Raw genomic sequence first — 27173 nt, forward strand, 5'->3', positions numbered from 1 at the left:
GCCCTGAGAATTTGCATTTCTAACTATTCCTAGGTAAACCTATGCAGGTGGTCCACCAGGTGGGTAGTGTTAACAGCTCTGCCTCAGAGAACTCCTAACACATAAAAGCTTTTCATACCTGTTTCCAATATGCAAAGCACCTTCAATCAACCAGAAAGCTTTAAGAGTGGGGCCTTTTAATTACTTAGATGTTCTCATTAAACTGGAGTTAAACATCACCATGTTTTCAGTTTCAGCTCATGGAGCAACTGTTTCTAAAATATATTATTAGTTCACTTTTTGGCTTTGGTAAGTTCAGGACATAATTTAGTCTTTCTCTGATGATTTGTGAGGCACTTCAGACCCTTGCAGTGCCTCGGGTCATTCATTTTAACTGCCTGGCTTCACAGACACAGGAGTTATGGGATAAGAAATTGGACTGAACTTGTTCAGACCCAGAGTATAGGCTGTACTCCACTGAAGGGTTTTATGTGTTTCTACTAACTCTTTGGAATGAGTGCCTTTGCTGGCCGTAAAGTGAAACGAAGGATGCTATTCTGGTTACTTGAAGGGCCCAATCGCGCTCCAAATAGTTGAGCGATATATATACACACCGCTACAGAATAACACTGTGCCAGGGATGCGGCCAGGGACTCCTCCTATGGAGGGCGCTGAAGGACGTATCCCTGGGAAGCATTCAACCTCGAGGACGCCAGGAGCCCTTTCACCTCATCACTTATGCAAATACTCCTTTCTCCCCAGTCTTGTCTTAACAAAGAATTAGGGCAGCTTCAAAGCCGTTTCTCAAATAAACAGATTCATGACTGCTGCTACTGAACATTCAGGAAACCTGTTTTTCTTTACTTGTGGGGGTTTTACAGAGGATTTCTGCTCCGTGGAGTGGTCACTTCTCAAGCTGTTTCAAACTCACAAGATCTATTAGGGACCACATGAACCATGTCTAGCCTTGCGTGGCTATTTTTCTCAATTCAGTTCTATTTCCTTCCTTCTCCTCCCTACCCCTCCGTCCTTTCTTCTTTTCCTCTTTCTCCTCCCTCCCAGGCATTCTTACTGAGGCATGACACACTCGCAGAGAAGGCTGCACCTTCTCTCCCATCCCCGCTGTTTCCCATCTTTGCCCTCTGAGGTTTCTCTGTTAATACCAGTTCTGTTCTTGTAGGAAAACTTGGTCTCCTTTCGATATATTTAAGTCAGGCCCCATTTCGCCCAGATATTTCTCTGACTCTGAATCTTTCCAAATGTCTGCAGGTCTCGGCACACAGACGTACTTACCAAAGCCTGCTGACCAATGCTCCTTTTGGAGCCTGAGATTTATCACGTCTGACCCTCCCTTCCATTTTGGCCATCAGCAGACATGGGTGTGAGTGTCTGCTTGTACAACTCTGCAGCACCACCAATACCAACCCAAAATAAACACAAATCTAACTCCAGTAGCTTTGAAGAATCACGTAGATTAGTGCTTTCCAGTAGCAGTATAACACCAGTCACATTATGTTTTAAACGTTCTAATAGACACAGTTTTTTAAAGTAAAAAGAAACAGGTAAAATTAACGTTAATGATATACTTGAACCCAATATATTAAAAATATTATCGTTTCAACAAGTATTCAATGTAAAAAATTATCAATGCAATAGATATTTTACATTCTTTTTCCTACACTAAGTCGTCAATATCCAGTGCGTATGTTACACTTGCTGCGCATCTCAATTCGGACCAGCCACACTTCAACGGCTCAATAGCCAAAGGTGGGTCCTGACGCCCACACTGGAAAAAGCACAATGTAGATGTTTACTGTGATTTTCATGAAGGAGCAGGGTGAGAGGTTTTACAAGCATATCATAAAGGCTACATCCTTAAAATCTTTCTTAGACAACTGTCTCCACCCAAGTGCTAAGAATCTCTCAGCCCGCTCACCCCCCAACTCACCCCCTCACTGCTTTGTTCTGTTCTTCCTCTTCCCTCCTCCTTCTCAACTCACCATTCCTGCCCTAGGCCCCCTGACACTGAAAATGCTTCTCTGACTGCATTTCCTCCAAAAATTAGTCCTCCTGGAATTGTACTGAGTAAAATTATCTATTTTGTTGGCTGATTCTTAAAGGTTCCCGGTTCAGCCAGCACCTGCTCACCAGTCTCCCAGGTTTCTCATGGGTGCCTGGGTGAGCACAAGTGATCCCCAGCCGGAAACAGATGAGCCACTCTTCAGATGCGTGGGGACTTCACCAAGGCAACCGAAATCTGCCTGCAGTGAAAATGCTCCTGCTAACCAGCCCACACTGCAGAGCCCTTCTCAGGACCGCTGCCAGCACTGCAGCTCTAACAGGCGAGTTACTGAGAAGAGGAAGGGTTCTGCTCTATGGCAAACGCCATTCCCTCCCTCCGACACCTAGAGTCTCGGGAACGAGCGAGTAGAGAACATGGAGACAAAGCAACAGTCTCTCGACCCCAGTTCTGTTATATTCAGCTGTAGGGACTACAAATTAATCACGATCTGTTTGTACAACTTTTCTGTCAATACCAGTTATATCTACTCTGTTTCTCTAAGACTCAGTCAGATGGGCTGTCCCCCAAAGACAATGCAGGTGGGGTTACAGCTTCCGGTGGTGAGAATGGATTTGCTCATGTTCAGCCCTATCTTCCCTTAAGATTCCTTTTGAAGCTCATAGTTTCAAATCATTTGGTTGGAATGAAGATGGAAAACCTTGCTCATGAAATAGATCCTCTATCTATGGAAAATAGATACACAGCGTAACTAGGTAAGTAGCCTTGACCTTCTTGAGACACTATTGGATCTAACTGAATGGACCCTCATTATTACCATATCCACACAAAAGATATGATTGGACCAGGCAAGATCTACCCCCAAATGACCCAAATCTTCACAGGAATCAAAATCTACTCAGACTCCCAAGGGTCATCCAGATCAAAAGAGACCTAAAGCTAGTCTAGGAAGCCGCTGAAGTTTTCTAACCCAGTGCAGTACTGGCAGAAATGGGTCACCCAGGGAGAGCACGGATCTGAACAGCTCTGTTCGGCATCTTTCACGTCATATCAAGCACTCAGAGAAAACTTGGGCTGAAGACTTGGCTACTCTCAATACAACCTCTTGTATCTAAACATTAATAAATATCCAGGAAATATCAATTGTTCTTTTCTTCTGTCCCCAGCTGAATCGCATCCTTCTAACACTGAATGGCTTTTTAATATCTGTGACACACTCCCCCTCCTGTGTCTGCCAATATTATAATGTATTATTTGGCTGGTGATTTTTCTCATTTCTCTTCTCAACTCAGCAGCCAGAACTGCTCCTCCTGACTTGGCAGAAGTTGAGGATGTCCATACTTGCTGACTTTTGTGCCCGTTCATTGCCAAAAACCCATAATATTTAAGGTTTTTAATTCTTCCTCTGCATTTTTTTTTTGAGAGGGGTTATTATTTGTGGCCAGAAAGTCAATATTTTTCATATTTACTCCACAGTTTATAAAGTACCTAACACAGATCTCTACTTCCTTGCAATCCTCAAGAAATATGTAATTGTCAAGTGAGACAAGTTATGCAAGAATTCTATATACAATCTAATTAATTCTATATACAAACTAATTGATTAATCTAATTAATCTGTTTTGTTATTGTTATTGTTATATACAGGAGCATGTTTTCCTGTGTGTGGTACACAATCATAGTTTCCTCTGAGCTAGTTCATTTACGATACCTCTCTCTGCTGATCTGGATGAATAATAATTTCAGATAAGTTTAAGACAGTTGAGGCACAGTGGAAAAGGTGTCAATGAACTGGACTCTGCCACTAACTAGCTGTATCCTTAGAAAGTCACTTAATATCCATAAACCACATTTATCTTCATCTGTAAAAATAGGAGACTGGATTAGATCAATGTTTTCCAAGGTGCAGGTCCCTGGGGCCCTCCAAATTCATGGGATCTCCAAATCCATGTGTACACCTAGTAGGCTATAGATGAAATAAATGATATGTCTCACTCATACAAGTATAGCTATTTGTTTCAAATATATGTAATTGCTGTTCTGATTAACAAAGTTTAAATTCATGCAAATGATTATTGAACTCATAATGGCATATTGTCATTATATACCTTCTCAATCCATGCACACTACAAGTTTAAGTCCTACTAAATGGGAATCCAAAAAACGCTGAGATTGAAAAGGGGTTCTCACACTTGAAAAGGCTTGGGAATCTCTGTGGTATAATGATCTGTAAGATCCCTTTCAGCAATAAAATTCTGTGTCTAAACATTTCTATTTTGGCAGGGGGTCTTCCATGCTCTAACTCAAAGGCCAGTAAGGGAAACAGCTGAGCATGGGGTGGACTTGGAGTAACCCTCAGCCGGCAGCATGCAAACCAGAGCTCCGTCCAGCCACACTGCACTCCAACTGCAAAAGCTCTTACAGAGGAGAGGAAAATTCCAGATGGGGGCTATTACCGTCTTTGAAGATTTCTTGAGACTCTTTTTTTTTTTCCTCTTCTCTGTTCCCTTTAACTGTTGACTCACTTCTGGCTATACGTTTCTGGAATCGGTATCAATTATGGCAGCCAAACATGAAGCAAGAAATCTGCTCTCATTTATAGCCTTAGTGTTTTAACTTGAAACACTAGGTCTTTTCAAAATAGGCATATGCAAATACTAAGCAAATTATACCCAAACCACAAACCACTTCTTTTGGGAACCATCTAATATTTTTTTCACCTTAATATAAGCCTTGGGATAGTCCTGATGGTAAGAATTATTCCAAGGATGTAGGACTAGATACTCATTTATGTAAGAAGCCAAGTTTAACGATTATGAAAATAAAACGATATGAATGTCTTTTAAAGAAACAAGGAAGGGACAACTTACTTATTATGAGTTCCTTGAAGGATGTACCATGTTTTTTATCCCTCTGTATCCCTGTATCCTAGCATTTATGGTTGTTGTTATATCTGTTAAATGGTGAGTTTCCTGAATATAAAAAGAAGCATTAGAATTGGAAGAGGATCTTGACTGCCCTTCAACTAAAAGGGACAGGATTGGAAATAATCAATCACAGCCTATGAAATTAATATGAATAATACAGAATTGAAGAATATTTATGTGAATGCATTTTCTAAAAGCTAGGGGGGAAAACAGGAAACGAGCCAATAGAACTACCAGAGCATATCACTGTAAAGTGATAGATACCAATTTTTCCACTATCTTAAAACTGACTTCTTGGGAACTGGTTTATCAGATTATATGTGGAGTTAGCAAACTACTGAGAGAATATAAAGTGGCTAAAAATGTCAGAGGAATGACTCGAAGGGACCATTTGCTCCAATCTAAAGATGCCAGAGAGTAGTAGGCCCTAAAACTCTTAGGAAAAGAATGAAGCAAAATGATTAAAAAGAGAGTTGGGTCCAGATGCTCAAGAAATAGAGTTTAGGCAAAAACAAAACAACTGACTTACAATGTTTCAAAAGAGAGAAGGCAGTGGTGAGTTTGTGATATATGACTGAATGGTTAGCTTGACAACAAAGAGAAACTTCAACCAAAGAAGGAATTATTTACAAGAATAATAAGAGTGGAAATCAACATTCTTTTTAGTAAACATTATGTATCTGGCACTATTCTCATCTAATTCCATCTTCTTGGGACTTCCCTGGCAGTCCAGTGGTTAAGACTCTGCGCTTCCAATGCAGGGGGCATGGGTTCGATCCCTGGTCAGGGAACTAAGATCCCACATGCCATGTGGTGTGGCCGAAAATAACAATGGTAATTCCATCTTCTCAATTCTGCCATTAGGTATGTGCAATGTGATCCCGTTTTACAGATGAGGTTGGAAAAGTTTGCCCCGGATGACTCAGCCAGAAAGTGGCAGGGTCAGGATTCGAAAATAGGACTCTTTGATATGATGGGTGTTCAACATCACTCCCATTAGGGATCCTCATGGAAACTAAAGGAGCAAGAGAAGAAGCACCTTTGTGAAAATTTCAAGATCAACTTCTACTAAATCCATGAGAAAAGTCTAGCTAGCTGCACGTGGAAGAAAGATGAAATGGTCCACTTCATAAAACAAGGGGACTGAGCATCATATTAAAAGAAAGAAAAGGGAGGCATTAGTAGCAGAGGCCACTAACATTGCAACACACTGTTTACAAGACTTTTGCAAAAATTCTGCTGCAGTTGTTGACAAGAACAGCCAAAGGCATGGTTTATACAATCTGGCAATCTGCCATGGAGAGGCGGGAAAGAGCTGACAGTTGGTGAACTTAAGAGAAGTCACAAAGAGGGGGTGTAAAAGAAAATTACTAGATTTTGAACAGGGAAAAAAGGCTTTTTGCTCAGACTACACAAATCATATAAACACACACTAGACAATAATACAAAGCAGTATAATATCAAGGAGTATGGGAAATATTACTTGTGATATGGACTATAAGAAATATAGGAAATCAGATATTAGGCTAGATACCATTTATGCATTTTATTATTTTTTTAAAGATAAAACTAAAAGAAAAAAAAACATAAAAAGAAAAAAAGATAATCCTAGATCCTAGTTTGAAAAGTATTTTTAATTAGAATTCAATTAAACAAACAAAAACCAATGAGGTTTCATTGAGTAACAGAGAAAGTACTAGACTGAAAGTCCAGAGATTTAATACAACATTTTAAAACAAATACCTTGGTATTGCTAAGTTTAATTTCCTCCCTGGTAAATGGGGTATAATAATAATACAAGGCTCAGAGGATCTTTGTGAACATTAAATGCAACAATGTGTGTGAAAATTGCCAGTGCTGTGCAATCTTCATCATCATGATTATAATTCCTGCTCTGGTCCTGCTTAGCTGTATGACCTTAACAACTAGAAAATGGAACTGGAAATGAGGAGGTTGGACTAGATTATCCCTTTAAACTCTCCCATTCTCTGCTAATATAAACCACTGCTTTCCTTCAAAATTACATAAATATATTTTGCAATAGATAAGCAATTAAAATGTGTAAGAGCCCAGCATCTCCATACCCAGTGGGTAGAGAAAAAGCAAAATTAAACTGACAAGGAGAGAGGCAAAGCTGCCCGTCTCATCCCATACACTGTGTGTGGCATGCAGATTGTTCAGTTGTAAGAAAACGCTTGTGAAATTTAAAGGCAGTGGAGTGAAATTTTGAAAAGAAATATCCATATACAGGCAGAGCCCCCATCACATCCCATTCAAAGGACACAGGTCAATGATAGCAGAATAATACAGCAATGCATCTTCTCCATTTATTTGGTAAGCTCCTACTGATTCTACAAAGCTGGATACAAATGTCTGTCACCTCCCAATTTGCTCCCAGAGCACTGTGTATATCATAGGCTTACCAGTCCTTTGTAGTTGGTTGTTTTGTACATCTATCTATCCACTAGATTGCTAGATCCTTAAGAATTAGAATAGCATCTTATTCAATTTTATAGCCTAGCCAACCACAGGGTTTGCCATATAAAAGTTGCTCAATAATGCTGGTTTGAGAATTGAATTAATTAAGTGAATGCTGAAAACACAAAGCACATGATATAAACTGGCTCTTAAGTGAACAGAAAAGACTTTCAACTTTAAATGGCATCTGGCACAGTCTCTCTAAAATTTCCCTTAAAATAACCATGAATCAGAAGGGGGGGGGGAATTAAAAACTAACATTTTCATTAACCACCATACTGATGGAACTGTGCTGAAGAGTGCAGTTGGTAAATCCTTGTGTTACGCTGTCTTAATAGAAAGACTACCCATCTGAAAAAAAGGTACAAAGTTCATTCAATTCTCCCAAACGGTCTGGCTCCCTGGAATAAGAATGCAAGACCTGTCCCAACCCAGAAACTGGATAGCTGACCTTTACTGACTAGCTGCTGCTTTTGGAGGCTGTCAGAATATTGTTATTTCCCACCATCCCCAACTTATAAACTTCCAACCTATGAATTATAGGCAAAAGGAACCAAAGCCAGTGGAATAGAAATTATAATCAAAGACACAGTTGAAAAAAAATCACAAATTGGAAAAAGCCTCAATTATGCAGGTGTAAGGAGCCCATAATCTTTCAGAGGGAAAATATATATAAAGAAAAAACTCTTCAAGCATCCAGACAGGAATAATGAATTGCATAATAAAGGGAGGGAAGTCAGGCTGATTACAAATTTCTCCTTCGTATTATTATTATTTTGGCCGTGCCACGTGGCTTGCAGGATCTTAGTTCCCCAACCGGGGATGGAACCCCAGCCCCTGGCACTGGAAGCTCAGAATCCTAACCACTGGACCACCAGGAATTCCACTCTTTTGTATTATTAAATGTTAGAAGGAAATTAAGCAGAGTGTATAGAATTTGGAGGGGCAAAAGTTGTAATTCAAGATTTTTATACCCAGTTTTTATGACTCTTTTAGTTGCAACCGAGAGGAAACCCAGTTCTAACTAGCTTAAGGGGAAATAAATGAATATATTGTTTCACAAAACTTCCAAGGTAACTTTAGGTACAGCTAAACCCAAGGGCTCAAATACTGTCATTGCCCCTCTCTCTCTTCCTCCCTGCCATCAACCCCGCCAACTCTTACTTCATCCAATCTCTGCTTTTCTCCCTATATTGGCCTCATTCTCTCCCACTGTTATGTACACTCTTTCCCTATCCCAGGAAGTGTGGCTAAGGAAACAATTCCATACCCACATTGTTTTAGCTCATGATTCAAATGGATGACAGACTCCCTGCATCCGTGAGATTTTCAATCTCATGAAAATACTTTGGTTGCTTGTATTCAGACCATGTCTAATCACCATGGATGAGAAGTTGGTCCATTATTGGTCAGGCCTGAGTCACACACTGGTCCTGCAGTCAGCGCATACACTGTGATTAACAGTCTCACAAGAACCTAATGAGATGGGAGGGAGACAGTTCCTTCATAGAAAGAAAGAGTGGGCAGACAATAAGAGCAAGCAAATATCAACTACATTTCCCCCATGTCTACTTAACACAAACTCAAACAATTTCAAAAGTCCCTCCACCTAATGTTTGTCCAACAAATGTATGTCCAACTAATGTATAACTAAAGTCACACTTACTCCAAAGAGAAACAACACAGAAACACATCCAGTTACTACCCCATCTTCATGCCCAGGATCTCTGGGTGATGTACACATCTCTGATATCCAGATATGGTTTCTCTTGATTCAATAATCTGCAGTATATATTTTTAAAATTACATTCATGAAACAACTGGAAGTTTGAACACTGACTGGATATTTAATAATAATAATGAATCACTGTTAATTTTCGGGGTGTTATTGTATTACGGGTTTTTGAAAATAATACTTATGACTTATTAACAGATATAATGATACGATGTGTAGGGTTTGATTCAAAATAATCTAGTGAGTGGAGATATGCATAAAACCAGATTGACTATAAGTTGACAATTGTTGAGGTTGGATACATCAGGGTTCATTATTCTATTGATATTTATAGTGGTTGTTTGAAATTTTTCACTATAAAGGTACAATAATAATAGTTATAATAAAAACATAACCTGCAGTTTAAATGATCAATGTAATGATCCCCTACAGCTCCCTTACACAGCAGAGGAGGAAAAATAGCATATCTTCCAATAAAACTCCATTCAGGGGACTTTCCTGCCAGTCCAGGGGTTAAGACTCCGTGCTTCCACTGCAGGGGGCGCAGTTCAATCCCCGGTCCGGGAACTAAGATACCACATGCCTCGCGGTGCGGCCAAAAAAACTAAAAAACAAAAACTCCATTCAGAAAGGGTGCCATGATGTATGCCACAGCATGTACCAGACCCTACAGAATAACACCGCAAGAATTTACATCTTGACAGTGAAACCAATCTGACAACCCCAGGCTTCTCCCTGTGCACAGATCGCCCACATTCATTATTCTTCAAGGCTGTGCCTAAAATGAATGTAGGAAAAAATCCTTCTGGAGGTCCTGCCCCTTAACATCTCTCTTGCATTTGGTTTTATTACAAGGACCTGGGGATTGCCTTAGAAATCCAACAATCCCAAGTGCTTTCCGGTTGATATTTCTCTGGAAGTTCAATACTTTTAAACCCTTAGTCATCTACCGATTGGGTCTACTTCTGTAGGTGAAAATCAGAAATCTTGTCTTGTCCTTGATTATAGACCAGACTCTTCCGCATACCTGTTTCTTAGCAGCAGTTCTTAGCCTTCAGCTAAGAGAGTCCTAAATGACTCAGGCTGAGGTATTGAGGCAGAACTGATCAGTGTTGTGCCCAGGCTGAACCCATTTGTTGGCTGTTTACTAGGGAATGAATTGTTACCTTCCCCACCAGCCAGTGTTCAACAGGATAGTTTGGGGAGGGGCTTAAAGGATCAGGCTTCCGGATTTCTCAAATTCCTCCTGAGTCCCAATCACATACCCTACTCCATCTCCCACCTCCCGACCTCTGCCAACACTAACTTCAGCTTGGGGCAGGGATTTTGGCTTTTGTAGTTCCATGAGGTGCATGATTATCTGACCCCCAGCAGTCTTAGATTACTGCCCACATCCAAATGGAGGAAAGGCACCTCTTAACGAAGTTATATACTATTTCCTTCCTGCTTTCACAGGGACCAATTTATACTGAAGCTTTTTCTTTTCTTGAAAGACATGCAAGAAGCAGGCAACATCCTGAAATTCTGACGATTCCTCTAAAGCTCCAGTCTCAGTAGGCACATGGTCTGAGTCCAAAGAAAGAAGAGGTCACCCTTTAACCATATGTTTTGGAACAGCATAACAAAGATGGACGATTTTCTTGCCCTTGGTATAGGGGTCCTCTCCATCCTGTGATACACTTAGACTCAACCAAATCTTTACATCAGAGTTTATTCCTAGCAATGGCCTTTTCCTAATAGCAATTCTATACTTACTTTTTTTAGTTGTAAAGGACAGAAAACCAACTCAAACTATCTTAAGAAAAACAAAGGAAATTTATTGGCTTGTCTGACTCGAAGGTCCAAGAGTAAGACTTCCAGTGCAGCTGATCAAAGATCTCAAACAATTCAGCTAGCCCCACTCTCATTTTCTCATTCTCTTCCCTCCAGCGCTCGTGTTCTCTCTCTCTCCATCTCTAAGATCTGCGTGTTTCATTTTGCTTATGTTGGCCTCATTCTCTCTTGCCACAGATGAACTCTGTTCACATGGCAGAGAAGATGGCCCCTCGCAGCCCAGCTCTACATCCACACAGCTCACAAGCCATGCATGTAATTTAATTCAAAGGCCCTGACTGGCCCTATTTGGATTATATCCCCACCCCTTGTGTAAGTCATTAAGGACAGGTTATCACAGTTAACCAGGTCTAGGTACATACCGACTCTGAAGTGATAATTATACCAAAAATACATGGGTTGAGGGAGTAAACGTTCCTCAATTGAAAACAAAACAAAACAAAAACAATGACAACAAAAGACAAACAGGAAAAGCTGAGCAGAAAAGCACAACAGATGTTCCACTATTCCAACTTACTTGTCTTCTATGCCTGAAGGCATTCCTAACATTCCCAAGATTTATGGGGTCAGAAAATACATTACCCATTTATCTTTTCTGATAAATGTACGTGAAGAAGAAATTCCAGTTAACCAAAATTAAGACACTAAGACAGGAGATGTCCACATACTAAAAAATACCAATGTACTTCCTTTCCTCAGTTTGACTCTAGACTTGAGAATTAAGTTTTATTTGTGCTTTCAGGTAGATTTTGCCATGCTGGGCTGAGACTTGGTCTCTCTTTTTTGTTTTCAACTTAGCTTCTGCTTTGGCTCCTTTCCCAATTCCAAGAAATCTGATTCTCAAGTTACATCCTTCATCAAACATTTCAGACAGCACCTTTTATTGGATTTGACCAGTTAAACAACACAGTTGGTACATAACTACTAGGATGGATAAAATCCAAAATACTGACAACACCAAATGCTGAAGGATGTAAGACAACAAGAATTCATTGCTGATGAGAATGCAAAATGGTACAGCCACTTCGGGAGACAATTTGGCAGTTTCTTACAAAGTTAAACATAGTCTCACCATATGATGCAACAATCACACTCCTAGGTATTTACGCCAATGAGTTGAAAACGTATGTCCTACAAAAACCTGCACATAAATGTTTATAGAAGCTTTACTCATAATTGCCAAAACTTGGAAGCACCCAAGATGTCCTCAGTCAGTGAGTGGATAAATGGTGGTACATCCATACAATGAAATATTATACAGTAATAATAAGAAATGAGCTATGAAGCCATGAAAAGACATAGAAGGACCTTACATGCCTACTGCTAAGTGAAAGAAGACATCATACTGTATGATTCCAACTATATGACATTCTGGAAAAGGCAAATCTACAGAGACAGTGAGAAGATCAGTGGTTTCCAGCAGTTTGGGTTGGGGGGAAGGAGGGAAGAACAGATGGAACACAGGGGATTTTTAGGCTAGTGAGACTCTTCTATATGCTACTGTCATTGTGGACACATGACATTTTGCATTTGTCAAAACCCATAGAACTAGACAACACAAAGAGTGAACCCTAATTTAAACTACGGACTTTAGTTAATAATAATATATCAATATTGGTTCATCAATTGTAATAAATACACCATATCAATGCAAGATAGTAATAGTAGGGGAAACCGAGGGGGGTATATGGGAACTCTCTGTACTTTTTGCTCACTTTCTTTGTAAACCTAAAACTGCTCTAAAAAATAAAGTCTACTCACTTAAAAAAAGAAAAAGAAAATACAAAGAGCAGAAGCATCTTTTGGTGCCAGAAATAAGGCAGTGCTCAAAAATAAAATGTGTGTATGTCAAAAGGACATAGGATCCAATCTAAAAGAGCTCCCAGTAGCCAAAGCTGGATCAACTTCATAACAAAATAAATAATGATAGCATGGGGTTGTATATAATCCTAATAATAAAATAAATATCCACAAGTCCATACTGAAAGAAATAAATAAGATACAACTCTTCCTTATGGAAGAATGAATTCCAATTAAGAAATATGGGGGACTTCCCTGGTGGTGCAGTGGTTAAGAATCCGCCTGCCAATGCAGGTGACAAGGGTTCGAGCCCTGGTCTGGGAAGATCCCACATGCCGCGGAACAACTAAGCCCATGCACCACAACTACTGAGCCTGCGCTCTAGAGCCCGCGTGTCACAACTACTGAGTTCGTGCACCTAGAGCCTGTGCTCCGCAACAAGAGAAGCCACCACAATGAGAAGCCCGCGCACCGCAACGAAGAGTAGCCCTCACTTGCTGCAATTAGAGAAAGCCCACACGCAGCAACGAAGACCCAAGGCAGCCAAAAATAAATAAATAAATAAAATAATTTAAAAAAAAAGAAATATGGAAGGAATGAGGGAAATAGAAAATCGGCATTAGAACACTACCGTGTTAACTGCTGCAGGCAAGATCTACTGATGAATGCTCAAACTAATGGGTGAAAGCTTGAAGAGAAACAGGATATTTGCACAGTCTCAAAATATTGTCCAAAAATTACTTATTAATTACAATAGGAAAATAGTAACGGTATAATAAAGTAAAGCAGACATCACCTTAACCAAGTGATCAAGGTTAACATCACTAGTAATAAAACATATTGAATCATGTATCCACCAATACGATGCACTGAGAAGGGTACATGACCCCTAAAGTATCCTTCCCAAAACGCATAATTGCAAGCTCACTGTGAAAAAACACCAAGCAAACCCAAATTGAGCAACATTCTACAAAATATCTGCTCAGACTCTTCAAAAATATCAAAGTCATGGAAGACAAAGAAAGCCATGCTCACATTGGATAATTTGAGGGGACTTTAAACAGGGGTAATTTAAGGTGTTGGCAGAGTGTAGGGGAATAACAAAGGATGGTCACAGTGGCCAGCACTGGGCTTGAGCAGGCAAAGGGAGGAAGTAGTTAGTGGAGCCTGGATAGAAAGCTTGTGGAGAGGCCATCTGACAGGACCTGTGACTTTCAGTCAAGGACATAGCCATCCTGAAGTGACTCCCCCAGGGAGGGATCTAGAGGAACAAACTCCCCAAACTCACTCTCCCCGCTCCCTCCAGTCTCCTGCCAGTGCTCCACAAGGAGCAAAACCCAACCTGGAGCCACAGGCGAGGACTGTTGATGTGGTCCATGCAACGCCTGTCTGCTGGGTCAACGCACAGGGTGGAGAAGGCAGAGCATGGACCTGGAGGGCCAGATGGAAGCCGTTCAGCACAGAGCTTGCCCTCACAAAGCACACATTCCCGTGGAGGAAGACAAACAACATAGTAACAGCAAACATTCAGTGAACGCTGACCACGTGCCAGACGCGCTCTGAGCACTTTACGTGTTATAACTCACCCCTCACAATAGCTAATGAACTCAAATTAACTAATGAGGAAACCGAGGCACAGAGAGGTTAGAAACCTTGTGCAGAGTTTATATGTGCATGAGTTGGTATCAACTATTGTGATTTGAAAAAAGACAAAGCCACATCTAAACTCTTAAGTAAATCACAGCAAAATGTTTTTGGAAACTATAAACTAGCATTTGGGGAGGATGGAAAATGAGGGCAAAATGAATATTATGGGTAAAAGACAGAGGATTTATTTTTAAGTTGTAAGATAAAGCACTAAGACTAATAGTCCTGGGGATCAATTGAAATATAGTTGCCAATGGATGTGTAAAAAAAAAGTCAGAACAGCTGGATCAAAAAGGAAAACACATTATAGAAAAAGAAAAGAGAGAAACAGGGGTGGGGAAAATAATATGAGCATATTCTGTTAAACAAAATTAATATGCAATTATAACTATTTAAATATTCATACTATGCAAATACTTTTTGCAAATGAAATTATAGACTTGCTTGCAAACAGTAATCGTGCTAAATAAATGTAAGGTGCTATTATTTAAAACAACAACAACAATAACTAGTGGATAATATTGGCAGCAGTCCCTACAGAAAGCTCAAGCTTCCAGGAAGATACTATCTATAAAGAAATATGCAGGGCTTACAGCATCCCCACAGCTAGAAGGGGCTTAGAAATGAGAAACATTTCTTTCTGAGTTCTCCCTTGAATTGAAATTGATTGGCTTCCTGGACAGTAACATGGTGAGTTTCAGGATGGAGGTTCAGAGGACAGAATCCTCCTGGCTTATGATTGCCCCACAAAGTTTCTCTGTGGGACCAGGACAAACTTAAACAGTTCAAGTAAATGGCCCTCCAGCTCTGGTACTTGTAACTGTAAACATGTCTGTGCTGCCCCCGTCCACTCAAGCCCCTCCTCCCCTTCATCCACAGAGCTGACGAAGCACAAGGGAGCTGAAGTCGCTGTGTGTTTAGATCAGTTCTGCAGGACACAGCAAAATCCGAAATGGATTGTGACCTGCTGATAATCTTTCACAGCGAACCAAGTGATCATTGATTAAAAATAGCTTTGAACATGTATTGCACATCTATTTCAGGCCTCGTTTTATTTGGAATGCAAATACTGCTGGAAGCCAGAGCTACACGAGCAGCAGCTGGAAAGCTACTCAGACATTCTAGCCAATTCCTGTCAAGCCCAGTTGGTGAAATGAATGCCATTCTGCGGTCTCAGTGAAGGAGAGATTGTTAATTATGCCCCACTGCCCAGTGGTTTCTATTATGGACACATCTGAAATGAGAGGCTCATTTGAAATTCCCAATTTCACTGCTTCCCGGAGCCTAAACCAAGTTTAAAAACTGATTTGTGAGGATGAGAGGGTAGTGCATACAAACTGCCTCGCCCACAGACTCCAGGTAGGGCTCTAATGAAAGTCTGTCCTAGTTTCAAAGGCTCTTTCATGCCCCGGGTGCTCATATTTTCATCGGTATTTCTTACCAGTTCCTAAAATGCAGTGTTTGGGCAGGCTTCTCAGTAAATAATAAATAAAACACACACGCCCATCCCTACACCTCAAGGCTAAGGAGTTTAGTTTCCACGGCGCCCTCAACCACCGCAGGCTGTGATATTTTCATCTCTCTGAAAGGAAGGCAGGCTGGGACCTTGTCTGTTTCGACAGAAAGCCTTTCAAGGAATGTGTATGCCCTGCATCAAAAGACACGGCTGTTTTTTCTGAGGAAAACTCCTCTCCAAATGATCGCTGACTCCTGTTTTGGCAGCGGGAAGGGTGGAGTGGAGACTGCACTGTGGGAGTTGCCATCTTTGAGAAGGGAATGAAAACAGATCATCAGTCAAATCCAGGGTGGCTATTCGAATCCTACTGGGCTTTACTTTGAGCCAACCAGCCACTTTCTATTTCACTTAGACCTCAAGTAACACAGGTCCCTGACCCCCCTATGCTCTTCTATTCCAACTTCCCATGAGACCACCGGTGTTCACACAGCGGAGGTCGTCATCTGACCAGGCAGCAGCCCAGCATGGAGACGTAGGACCAGGCTCACGCTGGCGAGTCAGGTGTCCTACGTGACGCAGTATTGTTACCGAGCAAGGGCTGGCTGCCCCAGGCGCACAGAAGCCAGTACTATGGCATTAGCTTTTGAGAAAAGGAAGAGCTTCACTGTGAGATCGACCGGCAAGGAAACTGGAGACAAAGTTCTCAAATCTGTCTCTCTATCCAGGCTTCAGGGCAAAATTAAAGGAGTTAGGGGAATTTCAAACTTGGAAGCTGATTGGCTAGACTTGAATTAGTCCATATAAGCTACTTACGGTGCAGGAGGCCAGATTTTCCTTATTGAAGGACTTCTTGCTTCGTAAAGGGCTCCAGTGGCAACACTTCTATTCTTTGAGTTCTGTGGACTGAAGATCCTTGGTTCTGGGGTCATCCTGGAGACGTGGGTTCCTGTCTTGCACATGCGCAGTGCTGCCACTGTAAAGTAACTCAAGGTTTGATTAGTCAACCTAGTTACAGAGGCAAAACCAGTTTAAGCTGGTGCTGTTTCAATTTGATTAATCAACACTCTATTTAAGGAGGCAAAACTAGCTGAAGCTGATCAATGTTTTACGTGCTGTTTCAATATCAGAAGCGCTGGGAAGCTATGTTCCCTTACCCCACCCTCCCTTAACCTGCCTGATGACTAAGATTCATTTTATTCCTTTATGCCAAATCTTTCAAGCCTTCGTCCTTAAAAAAAAAAAAAAAGTATAAATGCTCTTAGGAGGATACAATCATGTTTTATCATTCACTTACCCCTGGTGGCTAAGTTTCCAAATTTTTTCTGACAGTGGGAATTCTGATGGGGGAAGAAAAGTTAGACTGGAGAGGGTGAGAAGGGGCTGTCCCTAAAGGAAAACACATAATTAAGGACAATGAAAGTAAACTCCGCTGGAGAACCTTATTCATAATTTGGCCTGCAACTGACCTTGCTTAGCCCAACCTAATTTGCACCAACTACTTGGATGATGGATCAATTTTATAGAAATCAGTCTTTGATAAGACTGAGGAAAATCAGTCAGCTGAAGAACTTGAAAATTACAGAGAGCAATATACAGGCTTAATTTTAAAAGTGTTTCTGAGCTGCCTAACAATGTATCAATTAATGGGAGAGATTGTGCCATTCCTTCCCCAGGAAATATTTAAACAGTCTCATTTGTTTCTGACAATGGTGCTCGACAGGGCTCTTTGGCTTTAGGCAGGTGTGGAACTAAATCAAGCTGGAGATCCAAGCCAGTTCTGAGGTTCTCCTGTTTACTCAGCTATCTCATGGAGACTCATGATTTTGACCTGAGGAACTGAAGTCAATGTGACATTAAAACAGCCAAGCAGGCACACAGGTGCCCTCAATTAACAGGATTAAGACCTCAGGCCACAACTCTTCTGTACCTCTTTGAACTGCCTGGCGTCCAAAAAGGGGACTCCACGCTTATCTGGCATGGACACAGAGATCCTGCAGAGTCGAGGTCACTGTGCAGGATCCCTGGCTCTGGAAACAGCCTTACTCTGAGCTGCCCAAAGCCCACAGGATAGAAGGTGGTAACTTTAGGGAGTGCCTCTTGCATTTCTCGACCATGAAACCAAATGCTCAGAATGGTGCTTCCAGCTGAAGCTAGAACCAAGTCAAGGAAGGGAATGACAAGTTGGGGTCAGATGTGGAAACAAGGCAGAATCCAGATTTGCTCAAAACTAAGGTTAAGGGTGGAGCCTTGGTTCAGAAACTTAACCAAAAAAAAGCATGGTGCCATGGAAAGAGCAAGTACTTTGGAAGCAAACAGACTTGCATTCAAATCCCAGTTCTACTACAAGATCTTCTTCTAGGAATTTCTTTGTTTTATGAGCCTCCATTTTCCTCATAGGTAAAAAGAGGCTAATAGTTTTTTCTTTGAGAAATTACATGAGAATTAATTAAATTAGATAGAATATGGCAGGGCAGGGAGCTAGGCTCAGAATGGGCATTCTATAAATATAAATTATCCTGCTCCCTACTCCTTGGCCCAGTGACTGCAGATTAGAATCAACTGGAAAAATTTTAACTCATTCCTATGCCTGAGTCTCCTCTACCCCAGAGGTTCTGATGTAATTGATCTGGGACAAGATGCGGTTATCAAAATTTTCAAATGTTTTTAAAATCTTTCCAGGAGATTCTAATATGTTCCTAAGAGTGAGAACCACTGTCCAAGTATATCAGAACGAGTATCACCCTTGGATTTGAGATTTTCTATTATGGATTATAGGCAAATGTTTTCTTCTCTGAGGCTTAATTTCTTTATTATTTTAAGAAGGGGAATAATATTCTGATTTTATAGGATTGTTTTGAATATATCGTGAGAGATATTTAATAAAGCTCCTAAAAGAAGGAACTGATAATTAGTAGATGTTCAATGAATATTCATTTTTCTCTTTCTTTCTTGTTATTCATCAGAGAACACACTTGGCCAAAATATTAATAAAATAAATAAGGACAACAGACACGAGATAGTACCAATCAGGCAGTTTTGAAGTTAAGATAATTACTGTCTACCTCAGGCAAAACTTTCTTACCTATCTTGTGGTGGAACATGAGGTTAAATCCTAGGAGAGGGATGACAAATATGGTGCCCATTTACCCCAGTCCTCCCTGCCATGCTCACAGCAGACATAACTAATCAATTACAGTACTCTTTCCTATTGAGCCCTGATGAGGCCACAAAGTCCTTTACTATACAGCTCTCTCAGGCCTATGCGAACAATTAATCAGAGCTAGTACATGTCTTGAAACAAATCTGCCATCCTTATTTTAGGTCAGGGCTGCCTTAAGCCTACAAATGTGGCATATTTCAGAGATGATTAAGTGGGTTCCCTGGTCAGTAGGGAGTGTGTGGCCAGAGACAGAAGCAGACCCTGAGAGCACCCAGCTTTATGCAATCTGATAAGCAAACTAAGCTACTCGAAATGAAAGAGCCAACCCTACAAGCTGCTTGGTGCACTCAAGGGGTCGCTACCTCCCACAACTTCCAGAAAGAGTTATCAGATTGTTTTCCAAAAGCCAGATTATTTCTTGGACTTAGGAAATGTGAAAGTAACTGTGGCAGCGTTTCCCCCCTAAGGTGATAGGCAAAGGCTCTGATGAGAAACCCCAAGGCAGCTCAAGTCAGTGGGTGAAAGCCTGACCTTGATGCCTGCAGGCTTGTCACAGCTGAGACCTCGTGAATGCCAAGGCCAGAGGACTGGTGCGACTGGCTGGGACCCTCGCCTGCTGTGCCCAACCAAGGACAGCCAACACTTCGGCAATGGAAGCTTCTGCTAATACTCCTTATGATTGATTAACGCCTTTGAAGGCCGTCAGTGTGTTCACTTGTTACAGAGCAGTGTTAGCCCGTGCTGGGCAACATCGGGAAGACTTTGAGCTGATTCCACAGCAAGCACAGGTTATCATTCTGATAGCCTGTTAAAAGTCTTCTGCTTGGGCCGCATAGCACAGGGAGATCAGCTCTGTGCTTTGTGACCACCTAGAGGGGTGGGATAGGGAGGGTGGGAGATGCAAGAGGGAGGGGATATGGGGATATATGTATACATATAGCTGATTCACTTTCTTATACAGCAGAAACTAACAGAACATTGTAAAGCAATTATACACCAATAAAGATGTTATAAATAATTAATTAAATCCTTAAAAAAAAAGTCTTCTGCTTGGGACTTTAAATAAAATTGTAACTTGCTCCACTCGATCGTTCCCTTTCTCTTTTTATAAAGACTCGGTGCTTTTCTTTGTAAAAATTTAGGAACAGGACTTCCCTGGTGACGCAGTGCTGAAGAATCCACCTGCCAATGCAGGGGACACAGGTTCAATCCCTGGTCCGGGAAGATCCCACACGCCACAGAGCAACTAAGCCTGTGCACCACAACTACTGAAGCCCGCGCACTCTAGGGCCCACGAGCCGCAACCACTGAGCCCGTGTGTTTCAACTACTGAAGCCCACGTTCCTAGAGCAGACTATCCGTCTGACCGTTGATAGATACATGATAGAGCTCGTGCTCCACAACAAGAGAAGCCACTGCAATGAGAAGCCCTCACGCTGCAACGAAGAGTAGCCCCCGCTCGCCACAACTAGAGAAAAGCCCGTGCGCAGCAACGAAGACCCAACGCAGCCAAAAAAAAAAAAAAAAAAAAAAAAATTTAGGAACAGGAATTAAGAAATAGAACTACTGCAAATGGAGCAAATGGTTTTGTTCACTTGGGTTTCTTCCCTTCAAAACGTGTTGCCTGCCCCCTCTACTTCCCTTCCCAGCATGGAGAACTCAGCACAGCGAGTTCATCATCACAGGACGGTGCGAGGGTTGAGGAAGCCGTGCAGAGGCACGGATGAAGGGCAGGAAGGGGTGAGACACAGGGGTGAAGAGGGGGGATGTGGAGGTGGTGGGCGGAAGAGACAGCGGGCGTGGCTGGGAGATTGGGCCAATAAGGAAATATACTAGGATAACAGGAGCCAAAATTCTCATTGCCGGAGAAGGTGTTTACAAATATTGAAACAGGAAGTCTAGAAGACCATGAGGGTTTGGATTGAAACCAGAGTATCAGTATGAACTTAGCTTTTATTATTATTTGTGTTTGTGTGTGTAAATACATACATACACACAGATAAATACAGAAATAGTTACAGATGTATATGTGTGTATGTATATATACATATATTAACACACATATATATCTCATATATATGTGTGTGTGTGTGTATTTCCTATGTCTGTCCACAGAGTGAATGAGCCTAAAAGCAATGACACCCCAGTAGCAATTAAAACATTGAGTGCCCAAATCTTGGTCTCTGAGTACACCCTTTATTAAAGGAAACCAGAGATCCTTGGGAAAATGGCTGATTCCAGGCCTAGAACAGGGAAAGTACAAGTTGAACCTGAAACATCACCTTATGCCAGAAAATAAGGACATGCTTAACAAACAATGGGGACATGCAATAACATGGATGAATCACAAAAACGCAAAAACGTTATGCTGAGTGAAAGAATTGTTACACAAAAGACATACTGTATTATTCTATCTACATGAAGTTCTAGAATGGATATCTATGATGGAAAAAAAGTCCGAGCAGTGATTGTCTGGTGGGGGAGTGGTGCAGAGGCAGGGAAGTACCCCAGGGCGGAGGCATGAGGGAACTCGTAGGTACAGTAAAGTTCTCTCTGGACAGAGGTTTGAGTTATGCAGATGCACACATTAGTTAAAACTCATCAAATGGTTCACCTAAGATCTGTGCGTTTCCTGTGTGTAAATTTTACCTCACAGGGAAAGAAAATGAACTATAAATGAATATTAAACTATAGTTGTTGATATGTATACTGACGCATTTAGGGGAAAATGTACTGATTGATGTCAGCAAATTACTTTGAAATGCGTCCCCAAAAATGAAGTGGATCAATGGATGCATAGAGAAATAAGTAGATTTGCAATAAAGCAAGTATAGTGAAATGTTAGCTGTACAATCCGATGATAGATACATGTGTTCCCTGTAGATTTATTTTATCTGTTCTGTATGTTTGAAAATTCCCATAATAAAGTGTTGGAAAATTTTTTAAACCTTGCCATGGACTAAAAGTAAGAGTGGACTGAGCTTCCTAAGGTGAAACAGCATAAGGCAAAGAGCTGGACCAACTGAGAAGCCCAGACAAATTGCACTGGAGTATTTCTCCCAAGAGTGTGTCCTAAAAGAAATGAGATATAGGAACATGTATGGGTCAGTTCTTCCCATCATCCCTAATGTTGAGATCATTCAGAATGACTATCCGTCTGACCACTGACAGAATACTCTAAACCACCAAATCAACCTAATCATTTTTACTTTCTCTTCTTCTGAAAGTGTTACCAGTTAATCAAATTGCATGAAAACAGCGTGTTTGGATATAACTGAATGTCCTTTCATTCCTATTCTAGATCAGTAGTTATCTACTGGGACTGTGTCTCAGATTTTAATATATTATTTTTTGCTATTGTATTATAATGGTAATGCATGATATACTATATATAATGTTCTGCTAGTTGCTTTTTGCCTGTTATATTCCTGGACAGCTTTCCATGTCAATACATATAAATTACATCATCTGTAAATGGAAACATGATAATTGTGAAGACAAATTTAGTTAATATTTATAAATAACTTAGAGCAATGTCTGGCACATAGTAATTGTTTAACTAAGATTACCTATTTTTATTTCATTGTAAAGATGTTTCATGATTTGAATAATTTATTGATGGGCAGGTTACTGTTAGTTTTCCCCAACTACAAATAACGTGGAATTAAACAATCTTATACCTATGTCTTGATACGTATAAATATTACTAGGATAAATTCCTAGAAGTAGAAGTTCTGGGTCACAGAGAATGTACCCTGTACCAATTATATATCTATTGTCTCTCAGCCAAACCCCATCCTCCCACACTTTTTTTTTTCCCAGCTGGGGTAGGAATCTGTAAATTCCCTTTCCCAGACTGCCTTACAAGCTGGCTTCTTTTGGGTTTCCAGGAAGATATTGCTAAATCAACCTCCAAAATGGTTGCATCAGTTTGAATTCCCACCAACAGTGTATCAAAGGGTCTCTTTCCCTACTTAAGGGATTTTTAAACAAGAAAAAAATATAGCTAAAGGGCCCCAATCTAGACCTCCTAAGTAAGAATCTTCAAGGGTAGGGCCCAGGCATCTGTGTTTTCTAAGAGCATCACAAGTGATTCCAATGCACAGCCAGACAGGAACCATTGTTCTAGATCTTTGATTCTCAAAGTGTGTCCCTAGACCAGCAGTGTGGGCACCACCTGGGAGTTTGTTAGAAATACAGAATCTCAGGAGCTGCATCTTAACAAGATCCCCAGGGGATTCAAATGCACATTAAGGCTTGAGAAACACTGCTCTATAAAGGATGCTATCAGATGAGCAGCAATAGATCCAGTTCTCGTGGGGCCTAAAGCTTATACAGCTTGGGGGCCCTTTTTACCGAAAGAAATACAAAATCACAGACAAAAACTGAGCACAGATTGAACATTTGTTTACAATGAAGTTAAGACATCATAATAAAATACTAATTTCTAAAACTGAAAAATTCCACAAACATCACAAAATCCAGGGGGAAAAAATGACAAAACATGTTTCCTAATGAGCTGCCTAAAATACATGTATAATATTTTTCTAAATCTGTAGTCATCTCTTTATATGATAAGCCACTTTTTTCTGCAATCTTTCTATAAGGAGATGAGAAAGATAATTCAGTCTAGTAGAAATTTGTTTTTTCATGATTGATAATTTAGAAAAGTTTTTTCCAACTTCCAACTCATTACAGTGTCATGTAACATTTTTAGAGTTTTGTCAAATTTGGGCTAAGCTCTATCCAGTTTCCTTCACCTATGAGCTAAAAGAGTCATGGTATTTCAGGCTTCTTGAGCAGTGGCTAATTTTAAATACCCTCTGACACAATGACCAACTCATTAACTTTTCTGTAGTCCATGTCCTCATGCAGACCACTACTTACCTCCTCGGTCTGTTCTTCTGTTCTTTGTCCTGGAATGTCCCAAATTACATAAATTTTCTCTCTCTTCTGTTATTGTTTAATCTATATTTTCCTTGCTGTTGTGATCCTGTTTCTTGTCTTTATGACTCTGGACATCAGAGTTTTTAGCTTCTGTTGTGATAAGAGAGTTTTCAACATTTTGAAGTCTCTGCTACTCTCCTTTCTTTTAGTTTAGATCGTCAGTTTCCAATAGGATACATCCTTCCTTTCCTCTTTGAGTTTTAGTGTATCAACCGTTCTGAAAATAGATACAAAATTAATCCGAAATTAAGGCATGCCCAAGAGCAAGTCAAATACATTTCTAAATTGTGTCTACAATATATTAAGCTGTGTAATAGTATAATCAAACTACTCTTATTCTCCATCTATCACCTTACTGAGGAATATAGGAGTTCTGTCACTAGAACCCTTGTTTCTTGAGGACTTTTTAATGCATTGTGTCAATACTGCATGCTGCTTCATCTAAAACCAGCACAATTCATCTTGACAAGATGTGTCAGATATGCTAAGACTTATTTTGAGATGCATAAAACCTACAAAATCACAGACTTACTGCTTATAGTACTGCTTAAAGGTTTTTGCTCCTACAAACACAGGCATTCTGGAAAGTTCTATTTCAAGCACATATAATAAAAAAAATAGAGAAAAGAGTGTGTTTATAATTGTATATGCTGCATTATTAAGTATATTCCTGATGGAAGAACATTTCCATTTTGTTTAGGCATCATTGAGAACTGAAACCTCCATTTATAACTTTATGTGTCAGACAATTGGAAGAATTTTCAACAGACTAGCTTCTGGCTCTGTACATTTCACACTTGTCTCTCTCCCAATCCCCACATGCTTCCAGTGCCAAGAGTTGTAGGATAAGTTCATTCCATGGTACCACGTGTGCCTTGCACCTTCATGCCACACTGGTGAGGGAGCATGCATTGATACAATGCATTAAAAAGTCCTGAAGAAACAAGGCTTCTAGTGGCAGAACTCCTATATTCATCAGTAAGGTGATAGACGTAGTAGAAGAGTAATTTGATTATATTCTTATGTAGCTCAAAATGTTATAGACACAATTTAGAAATGTATTTGACTTGCTCTTGTGCGAGCTGGATGGCATGAAATATTCTTAGAAGCCATACCTATATTAGAATGACTAGTAACAAGGTAACTATACACAAAAGTAACTCTAGACTACATAGAAATGTATCATTAATATCCTCAACACAATTTCCCTTTATCTGAATCCCAAAAATGCCCACAGCCATTTCAAGGCCACCCCACACCTGGGGAATTATAATGAAGGGAGAGAGGGAGTAAAGAGGGACAGCTGTCGTAACCAATTTCAGTTAAAATATTTTACTTTTGGAACTTTACAAAAATATATGACCATGTAAAAGATCTTGATGGGCCCTTTCCCAGGGCTTCTGAAAAGAGCTGTGCAAGCAAAGATCCCTGACGCTTAAGCTTCATTAAGTTCACAATCTGTCCCTGCAGAGCAGCACGTAGGATCAAAATGATAAAGCAGAGAACTATCTTCAGAGATCCCTAGTAGGACCCTCTTGATATAAAGATGGAGAAGCTGAGGCCCTCAGAGGTTGTGTGACTTCCCCAGGGTCACCCACTGGGTTAGTAACAGAGCTGGGACCGGACTCTTGACTTTTAAGTTCAGTTGTCTTTCTCTAGAGTGCTTCTAGCTTTGCGGGTTTTCCCATTAAAACCTTTAGGCTTTGAGAGCTAAATTTATGCCCAATGTGTACTGAAGGAAATGAAGTATTAGAAGAGGTATCCCTCCAGATTTCATTTAGGCAAAGTGCCAAAAAAATACCCTTTACTCCTGTGACCAGTTTCACAGCCTCTCACAAAGTACTTGCCAACAGAGATTTTTTGCTGATCCACTGAATCTTACATGGCAAAGAAAATAACCGTTTCCATAAGTCACAACACACGTGTTGATGAGATGTGGTTTGATACCAAAACAGGCATTCTCTACCCCAAAGAAGGAAGGATTACCTAATGCTAATGCTAATGCTGATGTTATCCTATTACAAGGGTCTCATGCTGTGGCTCTATTCTGATTTGTGCCTTGAGATAAAGATTTAATATCCCTCATTTAAATTATAGCATCTATTGGGTCTTTATGGGCTTCCCCATGTTCCTATACTAACATTTCAATGCAGTCATTTCCACCCCAAAGATTTATTTCGTCTGACAATTCAAACACATCCCACAATTAACTCAAATATCAGCTCTCTGGGCCATATTCTATTGTCCTCATGCATGCAACAGTCATTTACTGGATGCCCCTGCTGTGCTGGGCGCTGTAATAGGGGAAATAGGAAAGGCATGTGACATTGAAGAGGGACTACAAAGATGAAAGACACAAGATGTTTGCCCTCGTGGAGCTCCTAGACAAGAGGGAGAAACAGATGCCTGGCCCGCTTGTTGCAACGCAATAGGGTAGAATCTGAGAGCACAGAGGAAGGGAACTGTCACTCAGCCGGGGAGAGGGGAATTCAAGAAGACTTTGGAGAGCTGACCTTTGAGTTAATTCTCAAAATAAAATGTTCACCAGAGAGAGAAGAGGAAGGGCATTAGAAGTGGAAGGGCCAAACTGTGCAAAGGTTTGGAGATGTGTTGGAGAATATTTAGGAGACAAGTAAACCCTTATTTAGGCTACAACCTAGAAGCCTGGGGGCAGGGAGGGTGATAGCAGGAAAAAAAACTGAAATGCAAAGAGTGTCATACCTGCCTGGTAAGTCTTTGTGGACCATGCTCAGGAGTTCGGACTTGCTTCTGCAGGAAAGGGTAAGCTTTTAGGCAGCGTGGTGACATAATCAGACCTGGGTTTAGGAAAGCCAAGTATAGGAGGCACGGACTTAAAATGCTGTGTGTGGCAAAGGTCCAGGTAAGAAATAAAGAACCCGTACTAGGAAAATCCCAAAGACTAGGATGATGGCATCCACTGGATATCAAGAGATATCTTCCGAAAACCATCTCATTGTAAAGGTCTATAACTAGAATTGTCAGGGCTGGATAACCGGACTAGAGCCCTCCCCATTGTCTTTCATATAGCAAGCAGTCATTTACAACATAAAGTTCCCAGATCATTTCTCTAAGTAAATGAGAAGTGTCCCAGGATGACCTGTATCTGACCATTCTCACCTGTTCTAGCCTGATGACATCACATGCTGTTCACTTTTTTTTCTTTTTTTTCA

At 40.7% G+C, this 27173-nt stretch overlaps 1 long non-coding RNA gene across 3 annotated transcripts in view; it reads right to left on the minus strand.

The window, feature by feature from the left end:
* The window catches only part of LOC132377355 (uncharacterized), a 107986-nt gene that overhangs the window by 35896 nt on the left and 44917 nt on the right, over positions 1-27173 (minus strand). For 2 of the 3 annotated variants that reach the window (XR_009506605.1, XR_009506603.1), the window contains exons 2-3: positions 23923-24199; positions 16689-16848 (exon numbers count right to left, since the gene is read on the minus strand). This is a non-coding gene — a long non-coding RNA (uncharacterized LOC132377355). Of the gene's footprint in view, positions 1-16688; positions 16849-23922; positions 24200-26703; positions 26781-27173 lie in introns of those variants that run through there. The other variant, XR_009506604.1, reaches the window with a different exon arrangement.

Source organism: Balaenoptera ricei, chromosome 13 (genome assembly GCF_028023285.1).
Source record: "Balaenoptera ricei isolate mBalRic1 chromosome 13, mBalRic1.hap2, whole genome shotgun sequence".
Classification (NCBI taxonomy): Eukaryota; Metazoa; Chordata; class Mammalia; order Artiodactyla; family Balaenopteridae; genus Balaenoptera; species Balaenoptera ricei.